The 16,655-nt window shown below is 48.9% G+C and overlaps 1 pseudogene; it reads left to right on the forward strand.

The window, feature by feature from the left end:
* The first annotated feature begins 1,270 nt into the window (after positions 1–1,270).
* Positions 1,271–11,904, forward strand: LOC125516562 (annotated as a pseudogene).
* The last annotated feature ends 4,751 nt before the right edge of the window (positions 11,905–16,655 follow it).

Genomic DNA, 16,655 nt, shown 5'->3' on the forward strand with positions numbered 1-16,655 from the left:
TGGTGCACTTGTTTGTGTTTCACATGATGGCAAATTTTTAATCCACGTTTTTTTGTCTCTTCATGTATATAGTAAAAAATACCATAACAATTTTAATCCACATCTTTTGCCACCATGCACAGATGCAAATTGCCATGAATTTTTTCTTTTGTGCCATTGCAAAAAGAAAAATATCTTTTTGACCATGGCAAAATTTGCTTATAAAGACGATGTCAAGTTTTTGTTTGAACCACTGGGATTTTTAGCATTACCTTGTTTTTCATTCTCTATCTATCACGACATATTTATTTTCATTTTAGTTTGGGACCATTGCAATTTTTTCAGAGCATGGCAAAATCTAGGCTTTATTAGTCAAGGCCGAAACTAGGCCTTTTTTTTAGTCAAACTGGGCTTTAACAGATCTGAAGTTCGTGCCATATTGGGGCCTTTTTTCGAAAATAAATCAAGATGTACTCGCATCATAAATTGATAATACGAATTGATCAGTAACTACTCCGAGGGAATATATGATCCACCAAAGATCTAGCTTGTTGGAATCGCCCACGGATCGATCACACAAACACGCACACGAAATCTTTCGCCAAAGGCACGTGTCGTGCTTTAGTTGTTTTTTATTTTCTCTCAATTTTCCACCACGTTACAAAACCTGCAGCATGCTGCGTATATAAATACACTCAACCAGCCGACCCAAAAGTTTCTAGACCTACACGGAATCCACCTCTAAACCTCTCCGTGTACAGACTAGTTCTTAGTACTACTTGGACTCCAATTGAACTCAGCCTAAACAAATCACACGATGTACTAACCTATAGCTAGGACCAACTCCTAACGTGACTTGACCAGTCCTACTACTTTGTTACACACGTGTGCATCCAAGACACCTCATAGCACTAATCAATTTAGCTTGAACTCATTAATCTACCAGACAAGATTACTTCTAACATACTCCCTCCTTCCATCTATATAGGGCCTAATGTGTTTTTCGAGGCTAACTTTGACCAAATATTAAAGCAATAATATATGACATGCAACTTACACAAAGCACACCGTTAAATTCATGTGTGAAAGGAGCTTTCAATGATTTCATTTTCATATTGTGCATGTCATGTATTATTAATCTTGTCAATAGTCAAAGGCGGTCTTAAAAAATACATTAGGCCCTATATAGATGGAAGGAGGGAGTAGCTAATTTCCTTGTAACAAGTCAAAACCTAGGTGTTGGTCGTATAGTCTTTCCATACGCTCGCGCAATCTCCCGGCGGCAGCGGCCATGGAAAACGTGACCGCCTTGACGAACCGCTTGTCGTCCGTCACCGGTGTGCACCTGTTCAAGATCTCCGGGCACTCCCTGGTCAAAGGCACCGACCTATGCATCATGTCCAAGACCTTCCGCATCGGCGGCCACGACTGGGCTATCAGATACTACCCCTACGGCCTGAAGCAGAAGGACGACGCAATAAGGAAGCCGTCAATACGACAGCCGGCGGAGAGCATACGTCGGTTTTCCTCTACTTGGAGAACATAGCAAAGGGCGAGGTCCGAGCGAGCTTCTGGTTCTCCCTCCAAGACCCTACGTCGCCGGAAAAGGGGGAGAAGAACAGAAGAGGCGGCGAGACGTGCGACTTCAAGTCCGGAGCACCGTCATCGGCATGGGGTTACATCAAGTACGTAAGCAGGGCCGATCTGGCTGCATCGGGATGCATCAAAGACGACTACCTAGTGATCAAGTGCACCATCGAGGTCATTACCTCTGAGCGCTTCGACGACCATGGAGAAGACGACGTCGTGGCCGTGCCGCCCTCCGAACTGATCAAGAATATCGGCGGACTTCTTGAGGACGGCCTCAAAGCGGACATGACCGTCAAGATCGGCTGGTTCAAGAGGTTCAAGGTGCACGGTTGCATCCTCGCCGCGCAGTCGCCAGTCTTCCGTGCGCAGCTGTGCGGCTCCATGCTGGAGAGCAGGAGAAGCAGCATCCGCATCAAGGACATGGACGCTAGAGTTTTCCCTCCATGTACAGTAGGTCCCGTGCATGGCAGAGAAGTCGGATTGCTTTGAGAGATTGATGTAATTTTATGCGAGGCATTACATTATTAAATTAAATTATTTTACAAATTTGCTTTTCAGGTCTAGATGTAAAATAGTACCGCACATCTAACTTTATCATCATAGGATAAAAGCTCTTTAAGATTTGTTCTCTTTTCTCATCTCAGTGCATTCTTATTTTTCTTGTTTGTTGTTCGTCCAGGAAGTATTTCAAATAATGTTAATTAGCTCTCACGTCACGCAATTTATTTTTTTCGAAAGTACGCAAAATGCGTACCATAGCTTTATAAAAGAAGAGAATAACAATTACAAGACAACTAACACCTACTACGAATAACAAGCATAGCACCAACTCCACATCCGGCTAGTCCAAAGACAGCCACCAACGACAACACAACTACAAAGCAAAAGAGACTGTCCAACACCGAAAACATTGCCGCGTCTCGACCGACATCGGTCACCACCGAAGAGCAGCAGCTTCCGCCAAGCATCTCTTGTCGACGCACCATCCTCCCTTGATGCCTAAAGGAGATGGCAAGAGGATGGCAGGACTCGATCTGACCTGAGGAAGGCGCCGTCTTGAAATCACCGCGAAGACCGTACATAGCGCCTTAGTGAATGATGATGGGCAGCGGCGAACACCGGAGGAGTGCAACATGGGACAACCAAACCATGTCTCCTGGCACGATGCACCCAATAGCAGAACGACATTGATGACGCTGCCATCGTGCCGATCCAGCACCGGATCAAGGCTTTCGCCCGGAGACAATTGCCAACACCAAGCGAGCGAGGGAGATGGCGACACACTCGGCGACGCCTCCAAGGAGGGAAATGACACCCACGGGTGCCATCGCCGCCGGCCCGGCCACAACCGAACATGATTTTCATCCGTAATGCCACGCATCTCCACACCTCCAGGCATAGGTAGTACCGACCATGGAGTCTCGCACAGCCGTCGCCGCAGCAACTTGCCATCGAAGCCGTGCAACCGAGGTCCACCCACACCCGCACTGCCAAGAGAACGCGACCCAACAACCACAAACCACCCAGATGAGGAGCCGTAGCAGCTAACCATGTCGTGCAAGAGCTGCATCCAGCACGACGGCCTTCACCCGCACTAGGGGACTGCCGTGCAACGAACTCAGCCCCAAGGCTGGATTGAATCTGGCGGAATGCGATCTGGCCAACACCTCCCTCCACCACTCCAGCGCCATCACATCCGGGAGCAACCCAGGTAACCCAGCGCGCCCAGCACCCTAAGGCGGCAGGCAGCCCGCTGCCCGCCATGGACTCCTTCCTGGCAGGGCCTCACAGCACCGCCGCCGCCATAGCCCGGGGCTCGCGTCGTCGCCCCCATCTGAGCCGGTGCCCCAGCCTCCGCCGCCACTCTGCTACGCACCTGGCCTGAGTCCACCTTTCCGCCGTGCCTCCGCCGTGCGCCAGGGACAGCCGCCGCGAATCCCGCTGCCCCCGCCATGGATCCCGCCGCCGGCTATCCCATCACCAAGGCAACCCCGCAGACGTCCACTCCACGCGAAGGGGCCCGCCGGGGGGTGCGCCTCCAGCAGCGGCCGAAGCGGGGGATCTGGGCCTCTCTTGGTCTAGGGTTTTGGGGGCCTCCGGAGCCGCACGCGCGTGCGACCTGGGAGGCGTTTCTTTCGTGAGTTGGGATGTCACGCAATCTATGACATGCATGCATGCATGCTTGAAGTCCGAGCAAACAAGCGTGATCAGTCCAGACGAGTCGTGTTAAACTGGCTAGAGGTTGATGATCAACCCCATTAAATTCTCCTTGTTTTTTTTATTTTTTTACTTTTATTTTAAATATTGTTATTGTTATTTTGTGGATTTGTTAATTCTCATCTAGATGATTTTACACCTAAGTTGTTCACCACTCGATCGGACATGTATGCTTCATGTAAAATTGTTTTGTTCACATGCATGTGCCTTCGGTCGTGCTGGTGCTTGTGTTGTCGGACCGATTTTTAGGTTGCACTGGTGACCGTTTTTCTCGTTGTCTTCCATGTTTGCGTAAGTGTGAGTATATGAGCCTATTTTTTACGGGCGATGCGGGGGGAGACCCAGCCGCCGGCCACCTCAAGCCCCTCCCCACCATCCCCCCTCGCCATCGCCGGAGGAGGTGACGAGGCTAAGCCCGTGCCACGGACAGTGGCGGCGGGGCGAGCTCTCCTTCGCGGTGAGGCGTTTTCCCCTCAAATTCAAGGCCGAGGCGGCGGCCAGCCATGGCGTTTGCGTGGCCTTCTCCTCCATGCGCGGCGGCGCGCTGTTGGCTATAGGCAAGGCGCCCTTCTCTCGGCGTCCCTGCTGCTCCCGATGCGGCGCTAGATCTGCGCACCGCCCCGATCTGATCCGGGGTGCCGCGGCGGCGTGGGGGCTACATGCTCGGCCTGATTTAACGGGGCGGTCCTAGGGTTCCTCAAGTGACAAGACGAAGATCCTCCTGCCGCCTATCTTTCTTGATCTGGTCGAAGTGTCGGGTTCCCGAAGGCGAACTCCCATGGGCGCGTTATGCCTGGAGATTGCTGGATCGGGTGGGATTCGGTCGTGCCCACTGGTTCTCTTTTAAGGAGGGAGCGGTGCGAAGCTCTGCTATTTGTTGCCATCATGGGATATGTTTAGTTCCATGGTGAAGTCAGAGGTGGAAAATGTCATGAAAGCCGAGATCGGAAGACTAGTAATGATGATTGGATCCTTTGTGGTGATGAGGAACTTGCTTGGAGTTTCTGATTTTGTAGCAGCGGTATATAAGTGGAGGCGGCAGCACTGGTGCAGTTCAAAGTCTTACCTATCAGGGTGAAAACTCCAAAGTATGGCCTTAATTGGTTGTGCCTGGCAATGGTCTTGTTGAAGGCATTGTTTTGAGAGTGATGACTATCTTCGGGGTGAAAATCCAAGATCTATGATCGGGTGACGACGACGCTTGTGCACTATTTCCTTCTTTGAGGCGTCATTTTTGGAGAACTTGGACTTCTGATGTTGTTTTGCAGGTGGTTGTACTGTTGCTGCATGGACTGGAATTCTGTAGCGGGGCTTTTGTTTTTTAGTTTTTTCTTCTTCTTTTTCTGGCTGTGTGCGTCCACAATGCCATTAGGGTATTGCATTGTTTCAGAGGCCGGGTGTAATTGATATCTTCACGATTTTATTATATTCCCTTTATTGAAAATAAGCTTATTTTTCACATAGGTTGTAACTCATCGGGAAGAGATTTAGCAATGTCTCATGTAAATTTTTAAATGTACGATCTTTTGTTCCTGAATTTTTGTGCAGTGTTTTGATACGTGTCACGTTGTTGACCGTTTCGCGGCTTTCGTCCTTTGTTTTTTTGAGAAATTGTTCATTCAAATCACGAATCAGTACAGAGTAGGTGACCCTTACAAGCACACTGAAACGCAAAAACAAAGGACCATGAATACCTAGAGTACCCTAAAACAACCATAACACAAGAAGATCTCCGGAGCTCGGTGTCATCATCCCTGAATCTTGAGAGAAGACCCCTCCATCGCCCATCCGAGGATCCAACGGCCAGTGCCGATGGACCTCCAACCACCACAGCCCGCGACCTCGACGAGATCCGGGGATCCCCAACACCGCTGGCTCCTAGACGAGGGCAAAAGCCTCGCCTGACCGTGAACGGATCCCGGAGAAACTTATTCTGACGCGACACCACCGTAACGGCCTCGGCAGCGTCTCCCTCAACCCTAACCCTACCACACACCCACCTAGTGAACAGACCCGAGGTGGTCGGTTATGCGTCGTCGTGCGCTGGGCCATTTAGCGCCTCGCGTTTGTTTTCCGGATTGTGTCAGTTTTCACATTGTGTGTGTATCAGCTTTTCTCACTCAATGTAGTGGGTGCGGTTCAGTTTTTAATAAAGTAACTCTCTCACTTTGAGCTACATTTCAAGTCGACCCTTCACTCACAATTGGGTTATCGTTTTGTAGTTGTCTTAATTGCAAGTCCATCTTCGACTCGTAACTAGGATCCTCGACACGACGGCTTGGGAGAAGCTCGACATCAGGGGTGCGGGCTCGCCGTCGGCCCAGAAGCATCAAGCCCTCGCCTCGACAGCGGTGGTGGCGATGGAGGTGGACGTAGCTAACCAATATGGCTCCAACATGGGGATGGTGTCCCCTCATGCTGCGGCTCTGCTTGACAAGGGGATCACGGCGTCCTGTGACACAGGTGTGCCAGCGGGGGAGCGCATGCCGATTCTGCTGTCTGCAAGAACCATCCTCCCATCCTTGGCTGGGTCGCCGGCTTCGGGTGAGCAGGGAGGCAGCAAGAGTGGATCCGTGCGGCAGGCGAAGAAGCTCGCGAGGCGCAAGGTGGTCACGGACGGGATCAGGCCCATGGAATAGCTGGGCGCACCGCCAACTCCGTGCCAGTCGGTGATGGCGCTCGCCGCTCCCCTCACGCAGCCCATTGGCGACGCCCTCTTCCAGTAGGCTTCCAAGGTGGCCCCGATCGTGCAGGCCAAGCGGTCCAAGGCAGTGGCCGCGGCCCCGGTCCGCTCCAGCTCGCGCTCCCGGGGTGCTAAGGCTGGCCTGCCGGCGATGCAGCAGGCCCAGCTCATGCAGGCGCAGAAGAATCTCGAGATGTCAGGTAACCCTCCCCCACGCTTTACGATTCTACAGTCTTTTTCAGATGATCATCTTAGTGAGGTATTGCAGGAGAGTGGTGTGGACGCGTCGTGCGCTGGGGGGGGGCATGCGCGAGCTGCTTCCTCTGTTGTGTGCGACAGAGCAGGCGCAAGCGGCGATCGTAGCCACGGCTGCTGCACGCGCTGATCAGCTAGGGCAGGAGGCAGAGGCCTCGCAGGCACTAGCGACTCGGCCCGATGAGGTGGTGTTGGCAACAGGGGTTTCCCCCCCTCGCCTTGCAGGGTCAAGGTGAGGCGCGTGGCCAAACCGGTGTCCTCACGGGGCATCCGCCTCCGAAACAGAATCATTTAGATGTGGGCTATATTTTGGAATATACGTGGGTTCGGCCATGTCGGTAGGCGATCCTAGTTGAAAGAATACATGCGGAAAGAAGGGATTGATATCGTAGCCTTGCAAGAGACCAATAAATCCGACTTTCGGCATCACGAGTTGTTGTCGATCGACCCCTTGGAGAGGTTCTCCTGGTACCACCTTGCTGCTAATGGGCACTCAGGGGGTAAGCTGCTGGGCTTTGACCAAGCAGTCTATGAGGTGTTAGCGTGGGATGTGGGCACTTTTTTCCTTGCCGGCCACATTCGCCACAGTCAGTTTCAGAGGGAGCTGGTGGTGATCCAGGTCTATGGGCTAGTGGATCACGCGCGCTCAGCAGAGTTTCTAGCCGAACTGCAAGCGAAGGTGTTTGCGGTGAGCACTACGCTCACTCCCCTTGTGGCCGGGGGAGATTTTAATCTTATCCGCTCGGGTGCGGATAAGAACAACAGCAACATTAATTGGACCAGGGTATCTATGTTCAACAACGCGATTGCCTCGACGGCTATTAGGGAGTTAGCCAGATCTGGGGCACGCTACACTTGGACGAACAAGCAATTGGACCCGGTGCGCTCGGTGCTTAACAGAGTGTTCATCTCCCCAGAATAGGAACTGATATACCCTCTCTTCTCGCTAGTTGCTGAGACCAGGATCGGGTCGGATCACGTGCCACTAATCCTGGCCTCATGGGAGGAAAGGATTAGGCGTAGTCCTAGGTTTTACTTCGAAACGGTGTGGTTTGAAAATCCAGATTTCGATTCCATTTTTAGAGAGAAGTGGTCGGCCTGTGTTAGCCAGGTGGGCCATCAGAGGGGCCCCATGGACTTCTACATCGCTGCAGGGAGCCGCCTTCGGGCCAGCCTCAAGGGCTGGGGAGCCAACTTGGGAAGGCAGGACAGATCGCTAAGAGAGGGCATTTTAGTAGAGATCGCGAGCCTCGACCAACAGGCGGACGCGCGGCCTTTCTCTGAATAGGAGTGGGCTCGACGCTATGCGTTGGAGAACCAGGTTCAGTCCTTGCTGCGAGCGGAAGAGGAGTACTGGAGGTGTCCGGGTGGCCTAAAGTGGATCCTTAAAGGGGACGCTAACACTAAGTACTTCCACACCTACGCCAATGGGAGACGGCGTAGATGTGCAATCATCCGCTTGCAATCCGATCAGGGTTTGCTGCAGGCTCAAGAGGCCATCACCCGCCACGTTTACGATTTCTACATCCAACTAATTGGGACGAGCGAAGAGCAGCGTGCTGGGGTGCGCGCTAACATATGGGATCCCTCCCAGCTTGTCACTGACCAGGAAAATAAGGAGCTGGGGCTCGCCTTTTTGCCCGAGGAAATCGGCGCGGATCTCAAGAGCATGAAGACTGACACTGCTCCAGGCCCGGACGGCTGGCCTGTTGTCATGTTCAAACATTTCTGGTCGATCCTGCAGGGGCCAGTGTTCGCAGTGTGTAACGGCTTTATGCGTGGTACGGTAGATATCTCTAGGCTCAATTATGGGATCCTCTCGCTGATCCCAAAGGTGGCAGGGGCAGATAACATCCGTCAATTTAGGCCGATAGCGCTCATCAACGACCCGTTCAAGATCTATTCAAAAGCCACCACCTCTCGCCTGGTCCTGATAGCGCATCGCACCATTAGTCGTACCCGAACTGCATTCATTCGCGGCCGTAACATCTTGGAGGGCTCCCTTGCACATCAGGAGATCATCCACGAACTAAAACGCACAAAGGAACCGGCCATTCTCCTGAAATTAGACTTTGAGAAAGCGTACGATCGCGTGAACTGGAATATTTTGCGTCAGGTCCTGCTAAGCCGAGGCTTCTCGGCTATGTGGGTGCACCGAATTATGGAGCTGGTCACGGGTGGCCAGACAGCTATTTCGGTTAACGGAGAAGTAGGGAACTTCTTCCGGAACAAGCGGGTACTGCGTCAGGGTGACCCCATGTCTCCGCTCCTGTTCAACTTTGTGGTCGTCGCCCTCGCAGCCATGTTGCGCAGGGCGACCGCGGCAGGCCACATCAAGCGAGTGGTCGGCCACCTAATCCCAGGGGGGATCTCGCACTTGCAGTACGCAGACGATACATTGCTACTATTCCAGCCGGACAATTACAACATCGCTACGATGAAGGCTTTGTTGCTAAGTTTCGAAATGATGTCCGGTCTCAAAATTAATTTTCACAAATGCGAAGTACTGTCTATGGGGATAGACAGCGAGGAGGGGCGTCACATCGCAGACCTGCTCAATTGTAAAGTGGGAAAATTCCCCTTTACATATCTGCGATTGCCTCTAGCGCCACGTAGAGTGGCGATAGACGAGTGGGCTCCCTTAACTGGGAAGGCGGGGAAGAAGGTGAGTCCTTGGCGAGGCAAGTTCATGTCCTTAGCGGCAAGATTGGTTCTCACCAACTCAAGCCTTTCCTCGCTTCCTATGTTTGCTATGGGCCTTTTCCTTTTGGCAGAAGGGGTTCATGCCAAGTTGGACACGCCACGCGCCCGATTCTTTTGGGAAGGGTCAGGCCTAAAGCGTAAATACCATATGGTAAAATGGGCAGTGGCTTGTAGGCCCAAATCCTTGGGAGGATTAGGGATCATCAATACCAGACTGCAGAATATTGAGCTGATGTGTAAATGGATCTGGAAGCTCTCGCAAGGAGCGACAGGTCTATGGGTTGACATCTTACGGGCTAAGTACTTCCCTAATGGGAATTTCTTTGAAGGGGAAATAAGGGGCTCCCCTTCCTGGCAAGACCTACAGCCATAAGATCCGCGTTTGATCAAGGAGCCAAGTTCTCAGTTCGCAACGGTCGCTCCACCCGTTTCTGGCTAGATTTCTGGGTGGGTTCTCGACCGCTCTGGGAAGAGTTCCCAAAGCTCTATGCTCTTGCGGTGATGCCAAACCAAAGGATGGCAGAGGCATTGGCAGATCTTCAGGCCATTGCCTTCTGTCATAACCTAAATGAGCAGGAAACAACAAAGTGGGAGGCTCTGCTGGACCTTGTGTCCCCCGTGTCGCTAACATAGGAGCACGATAGGGTGTCATGGCACCTCAATGCGTCCAGGAAGTTCTCCGTCAAGTCTTTATACCACAAACTGTGCCAAGGGTCGGTATAGAGAGAGGTCAAAGGTCTCTGGCAAGCGCGCATTCCGCTGAAGATCAAAGTTTTTCTTTGGCAATTACTCCGGGACCGTCTTCCTACACCCGTTAACATTGCTAAAAGGAATGGCCCGACAACAGGGCCGTGCGTGCTATGCGGGAACCCAGAGAATGGTAATCACGTTTTCTTCCTCTGCCCTCTTGCGTGTTTCGCTTGGCGTACAGTGCACGAGGCGGCTGGGGTCTCTTGGGACCCGCGCTCCTCGTCCGAGCTCGTGGCTCTCCTGGACTCGGTTCAGGGCCAGAGCAAGAGGGTGTTATGGACTAGTATAGGGGCGATGCTTTGGTCCTTGTGGCTGACCCGTAACAAATTTACCATCGAAGGATAGTACCCGTCGCACCCGGCTAACATCATTTGCAAATGCTCTATCCTCTTGCAGCAATGGAGTCCGTTGGCGAAGCATAAGGACGCTGATCTCATGAAGCTTGTCCAAGTCCGTGTTCACCAGGTCTACGTCTCGGCTATGGAGCCGGTGTTGCCAACCTAAGGGTGGGCAACTTATTTTGTTGGCGAGCTTGCGCGCTCAAGGCCATGGGCTTCGGCCTTGTAACTCAATCGCTGCCAGGCTTAGAACCTTGCCAGTCTTTTGTTCATTGTGTAGCTCTGGCTTTTGTCTCCGAAGTGTAATGACCGTGTGTTCGACACTCTGCCTGTTTCGATGTGGGCTTTATTAATTTAAAGCCGGACGCTCCCAGCGTCTTCGTTCTAAAAAAAAACTAGGATCACAGTTTGTCGTTGTCTCAATTGCAAGTCCACCCTCGACTCGCAACTAGGCCCATAGTTTATTGTTATCCCGGTTGCAAGTCCACCTTCGACTCGCAATAGGGGTGTGTTTTGCTTTTCATCTCAATTGCAAGTCCACCCTCAACTCGTGCCCCGTATCATAGTTTTTTATACTTGACTCAGTTACACGTCCACCCTTGACACGCAAGGGGGGAGGGGGGGGGGGATAGAAGAGGCGGCGAGACACGCGACTTCAAGTCTGGATCATCGTCATGGGGTTACATCAAGTTAGTATGCAAGGCCGGTCTAGCTGCATCGGGATGCGTCAAAGATGACTGCCTAGTGATCAAGTGCACTATCGAGGTCATTACCTCTGAGAGCTTCGACGACCACACAGAAGACAACGTCGTGGCCGTGTCACCCTTGGAAATGATCAATAAAATTGGTGGACTTCTTGAGAACGGCCTCAAAGCGGACATGACCGTCAAGATCGGTTTGTTCAAGAGGTTCAAGGTGCACGGTTGCATCCTCGCCGTGCAGTTGCCAGTATTTCGTGCACAACTGTGTGGCTCCATGGTGGAGAGTAGGAGAAGCAGCATCCGTATCAAGGACATGGACGCTAGAGTTTTCGAGGTCCTGCTACATTACATGTACAAGGACTCACTGCCAGCATTCATGGAGGAGACCACCGAAGACGCTACAAACATGGCCCAACATTTGCTCATCATGGCCGATCGGTACGCCATGGAAAGATTGAAGCTGCTTTGCGCCAACAAGCTGAGCAAGACGCTAGATGTCAACACCGTGGGTTTTACTCTGGATTTTGCTGAGAGAAACAACCGCCAGCAACTGAAGGATTTCTGCATCAAGTACATGGTACGGAACCATGATAGGTTTAGAGAAATTATGAAGACCAAAGGATTCATCCAGTTAACTGAGAATTACAGAAGCCTTGTGTGTGAATTATTCAAAGCTTTCGCAAATTAACCTATAATAGGGGCGATCGATTGTATTTGCTGGTATGATAAACTTTGCCTGTTAATTACTGAATTTTCTACATCTTTCTCCTACGTCCGTTGTATTTTTCTCTTCTGATGCGGATTTCCCTCCATGTACAGTAGGTCCCGTGCATGGCAGAGACGTCGGATTTCTTTGAGAGATTGATGTACTTTTATGCAAGGCAATACATTTAAATTATTTTATTTGCTTTGTTACACATTATAAAACAGTGTAAACAAGAATGCAAAGATAGCGTGCTTGGGCGTGCCACCCAATGCAAGCTAGCCTTCCTAGAGCTCTGTGCGTGGTGTGGGTGTCACACAGTCATCCTACTGTGCCAATTGTGCCATGTGGCACCATATCAAATATATATAGCGTCAAGTAGGTGCAATGATATGGTGCCCGCATCGACAACAAACTGGTGGTGATGGGTCGAAGTATCATATGTAATGAGCTATTTTAACCATGTTCGATGTGATGTCCTTTAGTAAACTTTCTTAGTATACTATATTGACTATAATTGTAAAAGTTTTCGAGAAGTTAGAATTAACCTATACTAGTACCAACCAGGATAAAAAATCCGATAACAATATAGTTGGATACGAGCACAAATTAAATATCAGATATGACGATGTACCCCAAGGTCACAGCCATTGGAGTATCCACTTCTCCATTGGAGAGGCATGGGGGACATAAAGATATCCCCAATATCAAAATGCCTCGCCTTCTTCTCCATGAGCTTCGACTTCCCTCACAAGTGATGGGCCTTGAGGATGACCTCCAAACCTTAAAAAATTTTCCAAAATTAATCCACAGTTTTGGAATCTTCCATGCAGCACCAAAATTGATAGAGTTACCTATAAACCCAAGAGTATGATAAATAGCACAAAGAATTCAAGAGGGATTAAGCTTGGTGGAATAAAAAAAATCCAGGGCTCATTTTCTCTTCCTCTTTGCAAATGAAAATCTAATCGGCTAGAGAGGGAGCAATAGAAGATCAGATACGTCAACAATGGTGTTCTTTCATCTGCTAAAAATGGGTTTCTTTCCGAGAACCCTTCTTTCATGTAAGAAGGTGGGTAATATACGACCCTCCCCTCCGTGCACACGCACAATCTATCGGTTACCTAGATCTTTGTACGAGCATGGTGGTTCCAGGAAAACTCGGTGTTCCAAAACCCCGGAGACTCGGGATCCATTCGGGAATATCTCCAGGTTAGATAATACCTCTCAGGCTGAACTTGTAGATGGTTTCGTAGGGTTTAGGCCTCTTCATCAGGAAACAAGTACATTCTATCGGATACCAGCTTTGGTAGTCTAGGGTGTGTGTTTGTAGGCATGTATCCCACTCTTACTCTTCGTGAACATCTTTTCATATTCCATCATTTCTATCGACTCAAAGAATAGGAAATCAATATAAATTATTAATGCGTCATCTTTTTTATCGCTTTTGAACTAATGGTTTTCCAACCACATTCGCTTTCTTCATCGGGGCAAAAACTTTCATATCCTCATGTAAACCATTAGCTTCATAATTGTACAATGTCATTATCACCAAAATTCACATCGGAGTTAACATGTCGTTTCGCATCTGCATGTGAACCACTCACCGCGCCAGACAAGCAAAGGGGCATGTGAAGGTTTGAATCGATTCCACAATGACAAAATATTTTTGGTGCCCTTCTAACTCCGCTTGGCTAATTTACCTTTTGTCGTTCCATGACAAAGACATCACACAAGATCTTAATCTTTAGAGGATTCTTTAGTTTGCCCCTACCCGAGATCTGTCGGATTCGACTGTCACTCACAAACTGGGGTCATAATATTAACTGATAGGTAAGAGAAAACTTATTGATTATATGTATGATAGTCTTACCTTGCTTTAGTAATAATCATCCAAAGAGTACAAAAAGAGAATATCAAAGTTGGCTAATATGAACGTTAAAACTGCAAGGCAGAATGGCTACACAACTTTAAAAAGGAACCACACACGGAGCTGAAGTATAACATTCCTGTCGAAACAACACATATTCTAATGCCTATGTCCATTTTAATTAAAGTAACTTATAAGTAGCTACATATGTTTTATTTATGGTGCACAATCTAATTAGTTTTTGCTTTTTAATAAACATAACAGGTTTATCCAATATAGAAAACTCTCATGCGACCAAGTGATGACCCACAAGTATAGGGGATCTATCGTAGTCATATCGATAAGTAAGAGTATCGAACCTAACGAGGAGCAGAAGAAAATGACAAGCTGTTTTCAGCAAGGTATTCTTTGCAAGCACTGAAATTATCGGTGACAGATAGTTTTGTGATAAGGTAATTTGTAAAGGGTAACAAGTAACAAAAGTAACTAAAGTGCAGCAAGGTGGCCCAATCCTTTTTATAGCAAAGTACTAGCCTGGACGAATTCTTATATCAAGCAAAAAGCTCCCGAGGACACATGGGAATTATTGTCAAGCTAGTTTTCATAATGCTCCTATGATTCACGTTCGTTACTTTGATAATTTGATACGTGGGTGGACTTGTGCTTGGGTGTTGTCCGTACTTGGACAAGCCTCCCACTTATGATTAACCACTCTGGCAAGCATCCACAACTACGAAAGAAGAATTAAGACAAGTCTAACCATGGCATGAAACATATGGATCCAAATGAGCCCCTTACGAAGCAATGCATAAACTAGGGTTTAAGCTTATGTCACTCTAGCAACCCATCATCTACTTATTACTTCCCAATGCCTTTCCCTAGGCCCAAATCATGGTGAAGTGTCATGTAGTCGGCGTTCACATAACACCACTAGAGGAAAGACAATATACATCTCATCAAAATATTGAACGAATACAAAATTCACATGATTACTTATAACAAGACTTCTCTCAACAAACGTAACTACTCACAAAGCATGTTCGTGTTCAAGATCATAGGGGTATTGAATATCATTAAGGATCTGAACATATGATCTTCCAGCAAATAAACTAACTAGCATCAACTACAAGGAGTAATCAACACTACTAGCAACCCACAGGTACCAATCTGAGGTTTGGAGACAAAGATCGGAGGCAAGGGATGAACTAGGGTTTGAGAGGAGATGGTGCTGATGAAGATGTTGATGGAGATTGACCACTCTCGATGAGAGGATCATTGGTGATGACGATGGCTTCGATTTACCCCTCTTGGAGGGAACTTTCCCGGCATAACAGCTCCACCGAAGCCCTAGATTGGTTCCGCTTAGGTTCTGCCTCGAGAGGGCGATGCTTCGTCCCGAAAACTTCCTCTTGATTTTTTTCAGGTCAAAGCACATCATATAGCAGAAGATGGGCACCGGGGGCCAGCCAGGTGAAGGAAATATGCCCTAGAGGCAATAATAAAGTCGTTATTTATATTTCCTTATATCATGATAAATGTTTATTATTCATGCTAGAATTGTACTAACCAAAAACTTAATACATGTGTGAATACATAGACAAACAGAGTGTCCCTAGTTCATCCCTAGCTCGTTAATCAAAGATGGTTAAGTTTCCTAGCCATAGACATGTGTTGTCATTTGATGAACGGGATCAAATCATTAGATAATGATGTGATTAACAAGACCCATCCGTTAGCTTAGCACTATGATCATTTAGTTTATTGCTATTGCTTTCATCATGACTCATACATGTTCCTATGACTATGAGATTATGCAGCTCCCGAATACCGGAGGAACACTTAGTGTGCTATCAAACGTCACAAGGTAACTGAGTGATTATAAAGATGCTCTACAGGTGTCTCCAATGGTGTTTGTTGAGTTGGCATAGATCAAGATTAGGATTTGTCACTCCGATTGTCGAAGAGGTATCTCTGGGCCCTCTCGGTAATGCTCATCACTATAAGCCTTGCAAGAAATGTGACTAATAAGTTAGTTGTGGGATGATGCATTGCAGAACGAGTAAAGAGACTTGCCGGTAACGAGATTGAACTAGGTATGATGATACCGACGATCGAATCTCGGGCAAGTAACATACCGATGATAAAGGGAACAACGTATGTTGTTATGCGGTTTAACCGATAAAGATCTTCGTAGAATATGTAGGAGCCAATATGAGCATCTAGGTTCCGCTATTGGTTATTGACCAGAGATGTGTCTCGGTCATGTCTACATAGTTCTCGAACCTGTAGGGTCCGCACGCTTAACGTTCGATGACGATTTGTATTATGTGTTTATGTGATTTGATGACCGAAGGTTGTTCGAAGTCCCAGATGAGATCACGGACATGACGAGAAGTCTCGAAATGGCTGAGACATAAATATTGATATATTGGAGGACTATATTCCGACATCGGAAAGGTTCTGAGTAATTCGGGTATTTTTCGGAGTACCGGAGAGTTACAGGAATTCGCCGGGGGAAGTAGTGGGCCTTAATGGGCCATACGGGAAAGGAGAGAAGTGCCTCAAGGGGTGACTGCGCCCCCCCATGGGCTGGTCCTAATTGGACTAGGAGGGGGCGGCGCCCCCCTCCTTCCTTCTCCCCTCCTCCTCCTTCCCTCCTTCTCCTACTTGGAATAGGAAAGAGGAGGGGAATCCTACTTGGATTGGGGAGTCCTAGTAGGATTCCCCACACCTGGCGCGCCCTCCTAGGGCTGGCCACCTCTTACCTCCCCTCCTTTATATACGTGGCCAGGGGGCACCCCATAGACACACAAGTTGATCTTTTAGCCCTGTGCGGTGCCCCCCTCCACAGTTACACACCTCGGTC

The sequence above is a fragment of the Triticum urartu genome, chromosome 6 (assembly GCF_003073215.2).
Source record: "Triticum urartu cultivar G1812 chromosome 6, Tu2.1, whole genome shotgun sequence".
NCBI classification, from domain to species: Eukaryota; Viridiplantae; Streptophyta; class Magnoliopsida; order Poales; family Poaceae; genus Triticum; species Triticum urartu.